Below are 16,756 nucleotides of genomic sequence, written 5' to 3'. Positions count from 1 at the left end.
TCCCTTTTTCAATAGACAGACCGCAGATTTAAGATATAACTGTACTGTAAAGAAAAATCTATAAATTAATTTAATAAATCACATACTATAACTGATTATTGCCATTTAAAACTATGAAAAATACATTATATTGATTATAAAACAGAAATACAGAATGGAGACAACCGTCTGTGGCTCAAGCTCGACTGCCCCTTTCTTTAGTGGCCCCTCAATGTTCTGGAAACGGGTGGAGGACATTGTCTCCATTAGAATGGGTCCCCCTACGATGCTTCGGCTGTTGATCTGAAGTGCATTCTGTACTTTGGAACCTCGGGGGCAAACTGTATTTCTGTTATTCATTTTTAGTTTAGCAATTCCCACCGCAACATGGCTAACCTCTAACCTATATTTCTGCACAAAATTGATAAAGGACATTCCAAGAATAATTTTGCCAAATAAAAATATATAAAATATTGATGATAATTGATGAATAATAATAACAACAATAATAACAGTTTTTATTAAAATACAAAAAACAATAATCATTTATAAAATATTTCGCTCCTGCCCCTTCCCACAAAAATAAAAAAATATATATATTGCCCTTAAAATTTATGAATAAAGAAACAAAAAATAACACATATCACAAACATTGCAAAAACAAAACCCCCAAAAACCTGTCAATAGTCTCTGTCAACATCCTCCTGGGAGGCTTCATACACTGAAATACAATAGAAATAAAAATCCCTATCATCTATTTCCCAATGGGTTCCATCTTTTCTTTTGTTCTTTTATCTAATGCGGTTTTATAATACCTGAGACAAGTAGTTCTGGCCCTAGTGTGTTATATATATTAGCGTCTGTAGCATGTATAAGGGACATGTTATCATACCTGTGTCTTTTTATAGGTGACTGATGCCCGGTGAGAAGGTGAAAGTGACCTATACCCCCGTCAGCTGCAGGAAAGGAACCAAGAGACAGGTAATTAATATTTATATTAATTACTGATAACAATCAGGCTAGATATAACATCTAGACCTGCAGAGATGTCATAGTCTCTACCTTATACATGAAGATATATGTGTTTTTAATAAGTATATCGTCTATAGACAGCTTCTTATATAACACAACCATGTCTCACGTACAGAGATTAGGAACATTTATGATTTCTAATATCTGTTTTTTATTTGTAGTAATCCCTTTTTCAATAGACAGACCGCAGATTTAAGATATAACTGTACTGTAAAAAAAAATCTATAAGTTAATGTAATAAATCACATACTATAACTGATTATTGCCATTTAAAACTATGAAAAATACATTATATTGATTATAAAACAGAAATACAGAATGGAGACAACCGTCTGTGGCTCAAGCTCGACTGCCCCTTTCTTTGAGTGGCCCCTCAATGTTCTGGAAACGGGTGGAGGACATTGTCTCCATTAGAATGGGTCCCCCTACGATGCTTCGGCTGTTGATCTGTAGTGCATTCTGTACTTTGGAACCTCGGGGGCAAACTGTATTTCTGTTATTCATTTTTAGTTTAGCAATTCCCACCGCAACACGGTTAACCTCTATCCTAAATTTCTGCACAAAATTGATAAAGGACATTCCAAGAATAATTTTGCCAAATAAAAATATATAAAATATTGATGATAATTGATGAATAATAATAACAACAATAATAACAGTTTTTATTGAAAAACAAAAAACAATAATAATTTATAAACTATTTAGCTCCTGCCCCCTTCCGCCCCCCAAAAAAAAACATATATTGCCCTTAAAATTTATGAATAAAGAAACAAAAAATAACACCTACCCCAAACATTGCAAAAACAAAACCCCCAAAAAGCTGTCAATAGTCTCTGTCAACATCATCCTGGGAGGCATACTACACTGCACTACAATAGAAATAAAAATCCCTATCATCTATATCCCAATGGGTTCCATCTTTTTTTTTTGTTCTTTTTTTCTAATGCGGTTTTATAATCCCTGAGACAAGTAGTTCTCGGCCTAGGGTGTTATATATATTAGCGTCTGTAGCATGTATAAGGGACATGTTATCATACCTGTGTCTTTTTATAGGTGACTGATGCCCGGTGAGAAGGTGAAAGTGACCTATACCCCTGTCAGCTGCAGTAAAAGAACCAACAGACAGGTAATTAATATTTATATTAATTACTGATAAATATCAGGCTAGATATGACATCTAGACCTGCAGAGATGTCATAGTCTCTACCTTATACATGAAGATATATGTGTTTTTAATAAGTATATCGTCTATAGACAGCTTCTTATATAACACAACCATGTCTCACGTGCAGAGATTAGGAACATTTATGATTTCTAATATCTGTTTTTTATTTGTAGTAATCCCTTTTTTAATAGACAGACCGCAGATTTAATACATAACTGTACTGTAAAGAAAAATCTATAAGTTAATGTAATAAATCACATACTATAACTGATTATTGCCATTTAAAACTATGAAAAATACATTATATTGATTATAAAACAGAAATACAGAATGGAGACAACCGTCTGTGGCTTAAGCTCGACTTCCCCTTTCTTTGAGCGGCCCCTCAATGTTCTGGAAACGGGTGGAGGACATTGTCTCCATTAGAATGGGTCCCCCTACGATGCTTCGGTTGTTGATCTGAAGTGCATTCTGTACTTTGGAACCTTGGGGGCAAACTGTATTTCTGTTATACATTTTTAGTTTAGCAATTCCCACTGCAACATGGTTAACCTCTATCCTAAATTTCTGCACAAAATTGATAATGGACATTCCAAGAATTATTTTGCCAAATAAAAATATATAAAATATTGATGATAATTGATGAATAATAATAACAACAATAATAACAGTTTTTATTAAAAAACAAAAAACAATAATCATTAATAAAATATTTTGCTCCTGCCCCTTCCCACAAAAATAAAAAAAGCATATATTGCCCTTAACATTTATGAATAAAGAAACAAAAAATAACACATACCACAAACATTGCAAAAACAAAACCCCCAAAAACATGTCAATAGTCTGTCAACATCATCCTGGGAGGCTTAATAGACTGAAATACAATAGAAATAAAAATCCCTATCATCTATATCCCAATGGGTTCCATCTTTTCTTTTGTTCTTTTTTCTAATGCGGTTTTATAATCCCTGAGACAAGTAGTTCTGGCCCTAGTGTGTTATATATATATTAGCGTCTGTAGCGTGTATAAGGGACATGTTATCATACCTGTGTCTTTTTATAGGTGACTGATGTCCGGTGAGAAGGTGAAAGTGACCTATACCCCTGTCAGCTACAGGAAAGGAACCAAGAGACAGGTAATTAATATTTATATTAATTACTGATAACAATCAGGCTAGATATAACATCTAGACCTGCAGAGATGTCATAGTCTCTACCTTATACATGAAGATATATGTGTTTTTAATAAGTATATCGTCTATAGACAGCTTCTTAGATAACACAACCATGTCTCAGGTAAAGAGATTAGGAACATTTATGATTTCTAATATCTGTTTTTTATTTGTAGTAATCCCTTTTTCAATAGACAGACCGCAGATTTAAGATATAACTGTACTGTAAAGAAAAATCTATAAATTAATTTAATAAATCACATACTATAACTGATTATTGCCATTTAAAACTATGAAAAATACATTATATTGATTATAAAACAGAAATACAGAATGGAGACAACCGTCTGTGGCTCAAGCTCGACTGCCCCTTTCTTTGAGTGGCCCCTCAATGTTCTGGAAACGGGTGGAGGACATTGTCTCCATTAGAATGGGTCCCCCTACGATGCTTCGGCTGTTGATCTGAAGTGCATTCTGTACTTTGGAACCTCGGGGGCAAACTGTATTTCTGTTATTCATTTTTAGTTTAGCAATTCCCACCGCAACATGGCTAACCTCTAACCTATATTTCTGCACAAAATTGATAAAGGACATTCCAAGAATAATTTTGCCAAATAAAAATATATAAAATATTGATGATAATTGATGAATAATAATAACAACAATAATAACAGTTTTTATTAAAATACAAAAAACAATAATCATTTATAAAATATTTCGCTCCTGCCCCTTCCCACAAAAATAAAAAAATATATATATTGCCCTTAAAATTTATGAATAAAGAAACAAAAAATAACACATACCACAAACATTGCAAAAACAAAACCCCCAAAAACCTGTCAATAGTCTCTGTCAACATCCTCCTGGGAGGCTTCATACACTGAAATACAATAGAAATAAAAATCCCTATCATCTATTTCCCAATGGGTTCCATCTTTTCTTTTGTTCTTTTATCTAATGCGGTTTTATAATACCTGAGACAAGTAGTTCTGGCCCTAGTGTGTTATATATATTAGCGTCTGTAGCATGTATAAGGGACATGTTATCATACCTGTGTCTTTTTATAGGTGACTGATGCCCGGTGAGAAGGTGAAAGTGACCTATACCCCTGTCAGCTGCAGGAAAGGAACCAAGAGACAGGTAATTAATATTTATATTAATTACTGATAACAATCAGGCTAGATATAACATCTAGACCTGCAGAGATGTCATAGTCTCTACCTTATACATGAAGATATATGTGTTTTTAATAAGTATATCGTCTATAGACAGCTTCTTATATAACACAACCATGTCTCACGTACAGAGATTAGGAACATTTATGATTTCTAATATCTGTTTTTTATTTGTAGTAATCCCTTTTTCAATAGACAGACCGCAGATTTAAGATATAACTGTACTGTAAAAAAAAAATCTATAAGTTAATGTAATAAATCACATACTATAACTGATTATTGCCATTTAAAACTATGAAAAATACATTATATTGATTATAAAACAGAAATACAGAATGGAGACAATCGTCTGTGGCTCAAGCTCGACTGCCCCTTTCTTTGAGTGGCCCCTCAATGTTCTGGAAACGGGTGGAGGACATTGTCTCCATTAGAATGGGTCCCCCTACGATGCTTCGGCTGTTGATCTGTAGTGCATTCTGTACTTTGGAACCTCGGGGGCAAACTGTATTTCTGTTATTCATTTTTAGTTTAGCAATTCCCACCGCAACACGGTTAACCTCTATCCTAAATTTCTGCACAAAATTGATAAAGGACATTCCAAGAATAATTTTGCCAAATAAAAATATATAAAATATTGATGATAATTGATGAATAATAATAACAACAATAATAACAGTTTTTATTGAAAAACAAAAAACAATAATAATTTATAAACTATTTAGCTCCTGCCCCCTTCCCCCCCCCAAAAAAAAACATATATTGCCCTTAAAATTTATGAATAAAGAAACAAAAAATAACACCTACCCCAAACATTGCAAAAACAAAACCCCCAAAAAGCTGTCAATAGTCTCTGTCAACATCATCCTGGGAGGCATACTACACTGCACTACAATAGAAATAAAAATCCCTATCATCTATATCCCAATGGGTTCCATCTTTTTTTTTTGTTCTTTTTTTCTGATGCGGTTTTATAATCCCTGAGACAAGTAGTTCTCGGCCTAGGGTGTTATATATATTAGCGTCTGTAGCATGTATAAGGGACATGTTATCATACCTGTGTCTTTTTATAGGTGACTGATGCCCGGTGAGAAGGTGAAAGTGACCTATACCCCTGTCAGCTGCAGTAAAAGAACCAACAGACAGGTAATTAATATTTATATTAATTACTGATAAATATCAGGCTAGATATGACATCTAGACCTGCAGAGATGTCATAGTCTCTACCTTATACATGAAGATATATGTGTTTTTAATAAGTATATCGTCTATAGACAGCTTCTTATATAACACAACCATGTCTCACGTGCAGAGATTAGGAACATTTATGATTTCTAATATCTGTTTTTTATTTGTAGTAATCCCTTTTTTAATAGACAGACCGCAGATTTAATACATAACTGTACTGTAAAGAAAAATCTATAAGTTAATGTAATAAATCACATACTATAACTGATTATTGCCATTTAAAACTATGAAAAATACATTATATTGATTATAAAACAGAAATACAGAATGGAGACAACCGTCTGTGGCTTAAGCTCGACTGCCCCTTTCTTTGAGTGGCCCCTCAATGTTCTGGAAACGGGTGGAGGACATTGTCTCCATTAGAATGGGTCCCCCTACGATGCTTCGGCTGTTGATCTGAAGTGCATTCTGTACTTTGGAAACTCGGGGGCAAACTGTATTTCTGTTATTCATTTTTAGTTTAGCAATTCCCACTGCAACATGGTTAACCTCTAACCTAAATTTCTGCACAAATTTGATAAAGGACATTCCAAGAATTATTTTGCCAAATAAAAATATATAAATTATTCATGATAATTGATAAATAATAATAACAACAATAATAACAGTTTTTATTAAAATACAAAAAACAATAATCATTTATAAAATATTTCGCTCCTGCCCCTTCCCACAAAAAAAAAGAACATATATTGCCCTTAAAATTTATGAATAAAGAAACAAAAAATAACACATACCACAAACATTGCAAAAACAAAACCCCCAAAAACCTGTCAATAGTCTCTGTCAACATTCTCCTGGGAGGCATACTACACTACACTACAATAGAAATAAAAATCCCTATCATCTATTTCCCAATGGGTTCCATATTTTCTTTTGTTCTTTTATCTAATGCGGTTTTATAATACCTGAGACAAGAAATTCTGGCCCTAGTGTGTTATATATATTAGCGTCTGTAGCATGTATAAGGGACATGTTATCATACCTGTGTCTTTTTATAGGTGACTGATGCCCGGTGAGAAGGTGAAAGTGACCTATACCCCCGTCAGCTGCAGGAAAGGAACCAAGAGACAGGTAATTAATATTTATATTAATTACTGATAACAATCAGGCTAGATATAACATCTAGACCTGCAGAGATGTCATAGTCTCTACCTTATACATGAAGATATATGTGTTTTTAATAAGTATATCGTCTATAGACAGCTTCTTAGATAACACAACCATGTCTCAGGTACAGAGATTAGGAACATTTATGATTTCTAATATCTGTTTTTTATTTGTAGTAATCCCTTTTTCAATAGACAGACCGCAGATTTAAGATATAACTGTACTGTAAAGAAAAATCTATAAGTTAATGTAATAAATCACATACTATAACTGATTATTGCCATTTAAAACTATGAAAAATACATTATATTGATTATAAAACAGAAATACAGAATGGAGACAACCGTCTGTGGCTTAAGCTCGACTGCCCCTTTCTTTGAGTGGCCCCTCAATGTTCTGGAAACGGGTGGAGGACATTGTCTCCATTAGAATGGGTCCCCCTACGATGCTTCGGCTGTTGATCTGAAGTGCATTCTGTACTTTGGAACCTCGGGGGCAAACTGTATTTCTGTTATTCATTTTTAGTTTAGCAATTCCCACCGCAACATGGTTAACCTCTAACCTATATTTCTGCATACAATTGATAAAGGACATTCCAAGAATTATTTTGCCAAATAAAAATATATAAAATATTCATGATAATTGATGAATAATAATAACAACAATAATAACAGTTTTTATTGAAAAACAATAATAATTTATAAAATATTTTGCTCCTGCCCCCTTCAACCAAAAATAAAAAAAATAAAAATTTTGCCCTTAAAATTTATGAATAAAGAAACAAAAAATAACACCTACCCCAAACATTGCAAAAACAAAACCCCCAAAAAGCTGTCAATAGTCTCTGTCAACATCATCCTGGGAGGCATACTACACTACACTACAATAGAAATAAAAATCCCTATCATCTATATTCCAATGGGTTCCATCTTTTCTTTTGTTCTTTTTTTCTAATGCGGTTTTATAATCCCTGAGACAAGTAGTTCTGGCCCTAGGGTGTTATATATATTAGCGTCTGTAGCATGTATAAGGGACATGTTATCATACCTGTGTCTTTTTATAGGTGACTGATGCCCGGTGAGAAGGTGAAAGTGACCTATACCCCCGTCAGCTGCAGGAAAGAACCAAAAGACAGGTAATTAATATTTATATTAATTACTGATAACAATCAGGCTAGATATGACATCTAGACCTGCAGAGATGTCATAGTCTCTACCTTATACATGAAGATATATGTGTTTTTAATAAGTATATCGTCTATAGACAGCTTCTTATATAACACAACCATGTCTCAGGTACAGAGATTAGGAACATTTATGATTTCTAATATCTGTTTTTTATTTGTAGTAATCCCTTTTTCAATAGACAGACCGCAGATTTAAGATATAACTGTACTGTAAAGAAAAATCTATAAGTTAATGTAATAAATCACATACTATAACTGATTATTGCCATTTAAAACTATGAAAAATACATTATATTGATTATAAAACAGAAATACAGAATGGAGACAACCGTCTGTGGCTTAAGCTCGACTGCCCCTTTCTTTGAGTGGCCCCTCAATGTTCTGGAAACGGGTGGAGGACATTGTCTCCATTAGAATGGGTCCCCCTACGATGCTTCGGCTGTTGATCTGAAGTGCATTCTGTACTTTGGAACCTCGGGGGCAAACTGTATTTCTGTTATTCATTTTTAGTTTAGCAATTCCTACCGCAACATGGTTAACCTCTAACCTATATTTCTGCATAAAATTGATAAAGGACATTCCAAGAATTATTTTGCCAAATAAAAATATATAAAATATTAATGATAATTGATGAATAATAATAACAACAATAATAACAGTTTTTATTGAAAAACAATAATAATTTATAAAATATTTTGCTCCTGCCTCCTTCCCCAAAAATAAAAAAAACATATATTGCCCTTAAAATTTCTAAATAAAGAAACAAAAAATAACACCTACCCCAAACATTGCAAAAACAAAACCCCCAAAAAGCTGTCAATAGTCTCTGTCAACATCATCCTGGGAGGCATACTACACTACACTACAATAGAAATAAAAATCCCTATCATCTATATTCCAATGGGTTCCATCTTTTCTTTTGTTCTTTTTTTCTAATGCGGTTTTATAATCCCTGAGACAAGTAGTTCTGGCCCTAGGGTGTTATATATATTAGCGTCTGTAGCATGTATAAGGGACATGTTATCATACCTCTGTCTTTTTATAGGTGACTGATGCCCGGTGAGAAGGTGAAAGTGACCTATACCCCCGTCAGCTGCAAGAAAGAACCAAAAGACAGGTAATTAATATTTATATTAATTACTGATAACAATCAGGCTAGATATGACATCTAGACCTGCAGAGATGTCATAGTCTCTACCTTATACATGAAGATATATGTGTTTTTAATAAGTATATCGTCTATAGACAGCTTCTTAGATAACACAACCATGTCTCAGGTAAAGAGATTAGGAACATTTATGATTTCTAATATCTGTTTTTTATTTGTAGTAATCCCTTTTTCAATAGACAGACCGCAGATTTAAGATATAACTGTACTGTAAAGAAAAATCTATAAATTAATTTAATAAATCACATACTATAACTGATTATTGCCATTTAAAACTATGAAAAATACATTATATTGATTATAAAACAGAAATACAGAATGGAGACAACCGTCTGTGGCTCAAGCTCGACTGCCCCTTTCTTTGAGTGGCCCCTCAATGTTCTGGAAACGGGTGGAGGACATTGTCTCCATTAGAATGGGTCCCCCTACGATGCTTCGGCTGTTGATCTGAAGTGCATTCTGTACTTTGGAACCTCGGGGGCAAACTGTATTTCTGTTATTCATTTTTAGTTTAGCAATTCCCACCGCAACATGGCTAACCTCTAACCTATATTTCTGCACAAAATTGATAAAGGACATTCCAAGAATAATTTTGCCAAATAAAAATATATAAAATATTGATGATAATTGATGAATAATAATAACAACAATAATAACAGTTTTTATTAAAATACAAAAAACAATAATCATTTATAAAATATTTCGCTCCTGCCCCTTCCCACAAAAATAAAAAAATATATATATTGCCCTTAAAATTTATGAATAAAGAAACAAAAAATAACACATACCACAAACATTGCAAAAACAAAACCCCCAAAAACCTGTCAATAGTCTCTGTCAACATCCTCCTGGGAGGCTTCATACACTGAAATACAATAGAAATAAAAATCCCTATCATCTATTTCCCAATGGGTTCCATCTTTTCTTTTGTTCTTTTATCTAATGCGGTTTTATAATACCTGAGACAAGTAGTTCTGGCCCTAGTGTGTTATATATATTAGCGTCTGTAGCATGTATAAGGGACATGTTATCATACCTGTGTCTTTTTATAGGTGACTGATGCCCGGTGAGAAGGTGAAAGTGACCTATACCCCTGTCAGCTGCAGGAAAGGAACCAAGAGACAGGTAATTAATATTTATATTAATTACTGATAACAATCAGGCTAGATATAACATCTAGACCTGCAGAGATGTCATAGTCTCTACCTTATACATGAAGATATATGTGTTTTTAATAAGTATATCGTCTATAGACAGCTTCTTATATAACACAACCATGTCTCACGTACAGAGATTAGGAACATTTATGATTTCTAATATCTGTTTTTTATTTGTAGTAATCCCTTTTTCAATAGACAGACCGCAGATTTAAGATATAACTGTACTGTAAAAAAAAATCTATAAGTTAATGTAATAAATCACATACTATAACTGATTATTGCCATTTAAAACTATGAAAAATACATTATATTGATTATAAAACAGAAATACAGAATGGAGACAATCGTCTGTGGCTCAAGCTCGACTGCCCCTTTCTTTGAGTGGCCCCTCAATGTTCTGGAAACGGGTGGAGGACATTGTCTCCATTAGAATGGGTCCCCCTACGATGCTTCGGCTGTTGATCTGTAGTGCATTCTGTACTTTGGAACCTCGGGGGCAAACTGTATTTCTGTTATTCATTTTTAGTTTAGCAATTCCCACCGCAACACGGTTAACCTCTATCCTAAATTTCTGCACAAAATTGATAAAGGACATTCCAAGAATAATTTTGCCAAATAAAAATATATAAAATATTGATGATAATTGATGAATAATAATAACAACAATAATAACAGTTTTTATTGAAAAACAAAAAACAATAATAATTTATAAACTATTTAGCTCCTGCCCCCTTCCCCCCCCCAAAAAAAAACATATATTGCCCTTAAAATTTATGAATAAAGAAACAAAAAATAACACCTACCCCAAACATTGCAAAAACAAAACCCCCAAAAAGCTGTCAATAGTCTCTGTCAACATCATCCTGGGAGGCATACTACACTGCACTACAATAGAAATAAAAATCCCTATCATCTATATCCCAATGGGTTCCATCTTTTTTTTTTGTTCTTTTTTTCTGATGCGGTTTTATAATCCCTGAGACAAGTAGTTCTCGGCCTAGGGTGTTATATATATTAGCGTCTGTAGCATGTATAAGGGACATGTTATCATACCTGTGTCTTTTTATAGGTGACTGATGCCCGGTGAGAAGGTGAAAGTGACCTATACCCCTGTCAGCTGCAGTAAAAGAACCAACAGACAGGTAATTAATATTTATATTAATTACTGATAAATATCAGGCTAGATATGACATCTAGACCTGCAGAGATGTCATAGTCTCTACCTTATACATGAAGATATATGTGTTTTTAATAAGTATATCGTCTATAGACAGCTTCTTATATAACACAACCATGTCTCACGTGCAGAGATTAGGAACATTTATGATTTCTAATATCTGTTTTTTATTTGTAGTAATCCCTTTTTTAATAGACAGACCGCAGATTTAATACATAACTGTACTGTAAAGAAAAATCTATAAGTTAATGTAATAAATCACATACTATAACTGATTATTGCCATTTAAAACTATGAAAAATACATTATATTGATTATAAAACAGAAATACAGAATGGAGACAACCGTCTGTGGCTTAAGCTCGACTGCCCCTTTCTTTGAGTGGCCCCTCAATGTTCTGGAAACGGGTGGAGGACATTGTCTCCATTAGAATGGGTCCCCCTACGATGCTTCGGCTGTTGATCTGAAGTGCATTCTGTACTTTGGAAACTCGGGGGCAAACTGTATTTCTGTTATTCATTTTTAGTTTAGCAATTCCCACTGCAACATGGTTAACCTCTAACCTAAATTTCTGCACAAATTTGATAAAGGACATTCCAAGAATTATTTTGCCAAATAAAAATATATAAATTATTCATGATAATTGATAAATAATAATAACAACAATAATAACAGTTTTTATTAAAATACAAAAAACAATAATCATTTATAAAATATTTCGCTCCTGCCCCTTCCCACAAAAAAAAAAAACATATATTGCCCTTAAAATTTATGAATAAAGAAACAAAAAATAACACATACCACAAACATTGCAAAAACAAAACCCCCAAAAACCTGTCAATAGTCTCTGTCAACATTCTCCTGGGAGGCATACTACACTACACTACAATAGAAATAAAAATCCCTATCATCTATTTCCCAATGGGTTCCATATTTTCTTTTGTTCTTTTATCTAATGCGGTTTTATAATACCTGAGACAAGAAATTCTGGCCCTAGTGTGTTATATATATTAGCGTCTGTAGCATGTATAAGGGACATGTTATCATACCTGTGTCTTTTTATAGGTGACTGATGCCCGGTGAGAAGGTGAAAGTGACCTATACCCCCGTCAGCTGCAGGAAAGGAACCAAGAGACAGGTAATTAATATTTATATTAATTACTGATAACAATCAGGCTAGATATAACATCTAGACCTGCAGAGATGTCATAGTCTCTACCTTATACATGAAGATATATGTGTTTTTAATAAGTATATCGTCTATAGACAGCTTCTTAGATAACACAACCATGTCTCAGGTACAGAGATTAGGAACATTTATGATTTCTAATATCTGTTTTTTATTTGTAGTAATCCCTTTTTCAATAGACAGACCGCAGATTTAAGATATAACTGTACTGTAAAGAAAAATCTATAAGTTAATGTAATAAATCACATACTATAACTGATTATTGCCATTTAAAACTATGAAAAATACATTATATTGATTATAAAACAGAAATACAGAATGGAGACAACCGTCTGTGGCTTAAGCTCGACTGCCCCTTTCTTTGAGTGGCCCCTCAATGTTCTGGAAACGGGTGGAGGACATTGTCTCCATTAGAATGGGTCCCCCTACGATGCTTCGGCTGTTGATCTGAAGTGCATTCTGTACTTTGGAACCTCGGGGGCAAACTGTATTTCTGTTATTCATTTTTAGTTTAGCAATTCCCACCGCAACATGGTTAACCTCTAACCTATATTTCTGCATACAATTGATAAAGGACATTCCAAGAATTATTTTGCCAAATAAAAATATATAAAATATTCATGATAATTGATGAATAATAATAACAACAATAATAACAGTTTTTATTGAAAAACAATAATAATTTATAAAATATTTTGCTCCTGCCCCCTTCAACCAAAAATAAAAAAAATAAAAATTTTGCCCTTAAAATTTATGAATAAAGAAACAAAAAATAACACCTACCCCAAACATTGCAAAAACAAAACCCCCAAAAAGCTGTCAATAGTCTCTGTCAACATCATCCTGGGAGGCATACTACACTACACTACAATAGAAATAAAAATCCCTATCATCTATATTCCAATGGGTTCCATCTTTTCTTTTGTTCTTTTTTTCTAATGCGGTTTTATAATCCCTGAGACAAGTAGTTCTGGCCCTAGGGTGTTATATATATTAGCGTCTGTAGCATGTATAAGGGACATGTTATCATACCTGTGTCTTTTTATAGGTGACTGATGCCCGGTGAGAAGGTGAAAGTGACCTATACCCCCGTCAGCTGCAGGAAAGAACCAAAAGACAGGTAATTAATATTTATATTAATTACTGATAACAATCAGGCTAGATATGACATCTAGACCTGCAGAGATGTCATAGTCTCTACCTTATACATGAAGATATATGTGTTTTTAATAAGTATATCGTCTATAGACAGCTTCTTAGATAACACAACCATGTCTCAGGTACAGAGATTAGGAACATTTATGATTTCTAATATCTGTTTTTTATTTGTAGTAATCCCTTTTTCAATAGACAGACCGCAGATTTAAGATATAACTGTACTGTAAAGAAAAATCTATAAGTTAATGTAATAAATCACATACTATAACTGATTATTGCCATTTAAAACTATGAAAAATACATTATATTGATTATAAAACAGAAATACAGAATGGAGACAACCGTCTGTGGCTTAAGCTCGACTGCCCCTTTCTTTGAGTGGCCCCTCAATGTTCTGGAAACGGGTGGAGGACATTGTCTCCATTAGAATGGGTCCCCCTACGATGCTTCGGCTGTTGATCTGAAGTGCATTCTGTACTTTGGAACCTCGGGGGCAAACTGTATTTCTGTTATTCATTTTTAGTTTAGCAATTCCTACCGCAACATGGTTAACCTCTAACCTATATTTCTGCATAAAATTGATAAAGGACATTCCAAGAATTATTTTGCCAAATAAAAATATATAAAATATTAATGATAATTGATGAATAATAATAACAACAATAATAACAGTTTTTATTGAAAAACAATAATAATTTATAAAATATTTTGCTCCTGCCTCCTTCCCCAAAAATAAAAAAAACATATATTGCCCTTAAAATTTCTAAATAAAGAAACAAAAAATAACACCTACCCCAAACATTGCAAAAACAAAACCCCCAAAAAGCTGTCAATAGTCTCTGTCAACATCATCATGGGAGGCATACTACACTACACTACAATAGAAATAAAAATCCCTATCATCTATATTCCAATGGGTTCCATCTTTTCTTTTGTTCTTTTTTTCTAATGCGGTTTTATAATCCCTGAGACAAGTAGTTCTGGCCCTAGGGTGTTATATATATTAGCGTCTGTAGCATGTATAAGGGACATGTTATCATACCTCTGTCTTTTTATAGGTGACTGATGCCCGGTGAGAAGGTGAAAGTGACCTATACCCCCGTCAGCTGCAAGAAAGAACCAAAAGACAGGTAATTAATATTTATATTAATTACTGATAACAATCAGGCTAGATATGACATCTAGACCTGCAGAGATGTCATAGTCTCTACCTTATACATGAAGATATATGTGTTTTTAATAAGTATATCGTCTATAGACAGCTTCTTAGATAACACAACCATGTCTCAGGTACAGAGATTAGGAACATTTATGATTTCTAATATCTGTTTTTTATTTGTAGTAATCCCTTTTTCAATAGACAGACCGCAGATTTAAGATATAACTGTACTGTAAAGAAAAATCTATAAGTTAATGTAATAAATCACATACTATAACTGATTATTGCCATTTAAAACTATGAAAAATACATTATATTGATTATAAAACAGAAATACAGAATGGAGACAACCGTCTGTGGCTTAAGCTCGACTGCCCCTTTCTTTGAGTGGCCCCTCAATGTTCTGGAAACGGGTGGAGGACATTGTCTCCATTAGAATGGGTCCCCCTACGATGCTTCGGCTGTTGATCTGAAGTGCATTCTGTACTTTGGAACCTCGGGGGCAAACTGTATTTCTGTTATTCATTTTTAGTTTAGCAATTCCCACCGCAACATGGTTAACCTCTAACCTATATTTCTGCATAAAATTGATAAAGGACATTCCAAGAATTATTTTGCCAAATAAAAATATATAAAATATTAATGATAATTGATGAATAATAATAACAACAATAATAACAGTTTTTATTGAAAAACAATAATAATTTATAAAATATTTTGCTCCTGCCTCCTTCCCCCAAAAATAAAAAAAACATATATTGCCCTTAAAATTTATGAATAAAGAAACAAAAAATAACACCTACCCCAAACATTGCAAAAACAAAACCCCCAAAAAGCTGTCAATAGTCTCTGTCAACATCATCCTAGGAGGCATACTACACTACACTACAATAGAAATAAAAATCCCTATCATCTATATCCCAATGGGTTCCATCTTTTCTTTTGTTCTTTTTTTCTAATGCGGTTTTATAATCCCTGAGACAAGTAGTTCTGGCCCTAGTGTGTTATATATATATTAGCGTCTGTAGCGTGTATAAGGGACATGTTATCATACCTGTGTCTTTTTATAGGTGACTGATGTCCGCTGAGAAGGTGAAAGTGACCTATACCCCTGTCAGCTACAGGAAAGGAACCAAGAGACAGGTAATTAATATTTATATTAATTACTGATAACAATCAGGCTAGATATAACATCTAGACCTGCAGAGATGTCATAGTCTCTACCTTATACATGAAGATATATGTGTTTTTAATAAGTATATCGTCTATAGACAGCTTCTTAGATAACACAACCATGTCTCAGGTAAAGAGATTAGGAACATTTATGATTTCTAATATCTGTTTTTTATTTGTAGTAATCCCTTTTTCAATAGACAGACCGCAGATTTAAGATATAACTGTACTGTAAAGAAAAATCTATAAATTAATTTAATAAATCACATACTATAACTGATTATTGCCATTTAAAACTATGAAAAATACATTATATTGATTATAAAACAGAAATACAGAATGGAGACAACCGTCTGTGGCTCAAGCTCGACTGCCCCTTTCTTTGAGTGGCCCCTCAATGTTCTGGAAACGGGTGGAGGACATTGTCTCCATTAGAATGGGTCCCCCTACGATGCTTCGGCTGTTGATCTGAAGTGCATTCTGTACTTTGGAACCTCGGGGGCAAACTGTA

This window comes from Hyla sarda, unplaced genomic scaffold, assembly GCF_029499605.1.
Source record: "Hyla sarda isolate aHylSar1 unplaced genomic scaffold, aHylSar1.hap1 scaffold_1393, whole genome shotgun sequence".
Lineage (NCBI taxonomy): Eukaryota > Metazoa > Chordata > Amphibia > Anura > Hylidae > Hyla > Hyla sarda.
The sequence above is the reverse complement of the archived record's forward strand: the minus strand, read 5'-3'. Positions refer to the sequence as shown.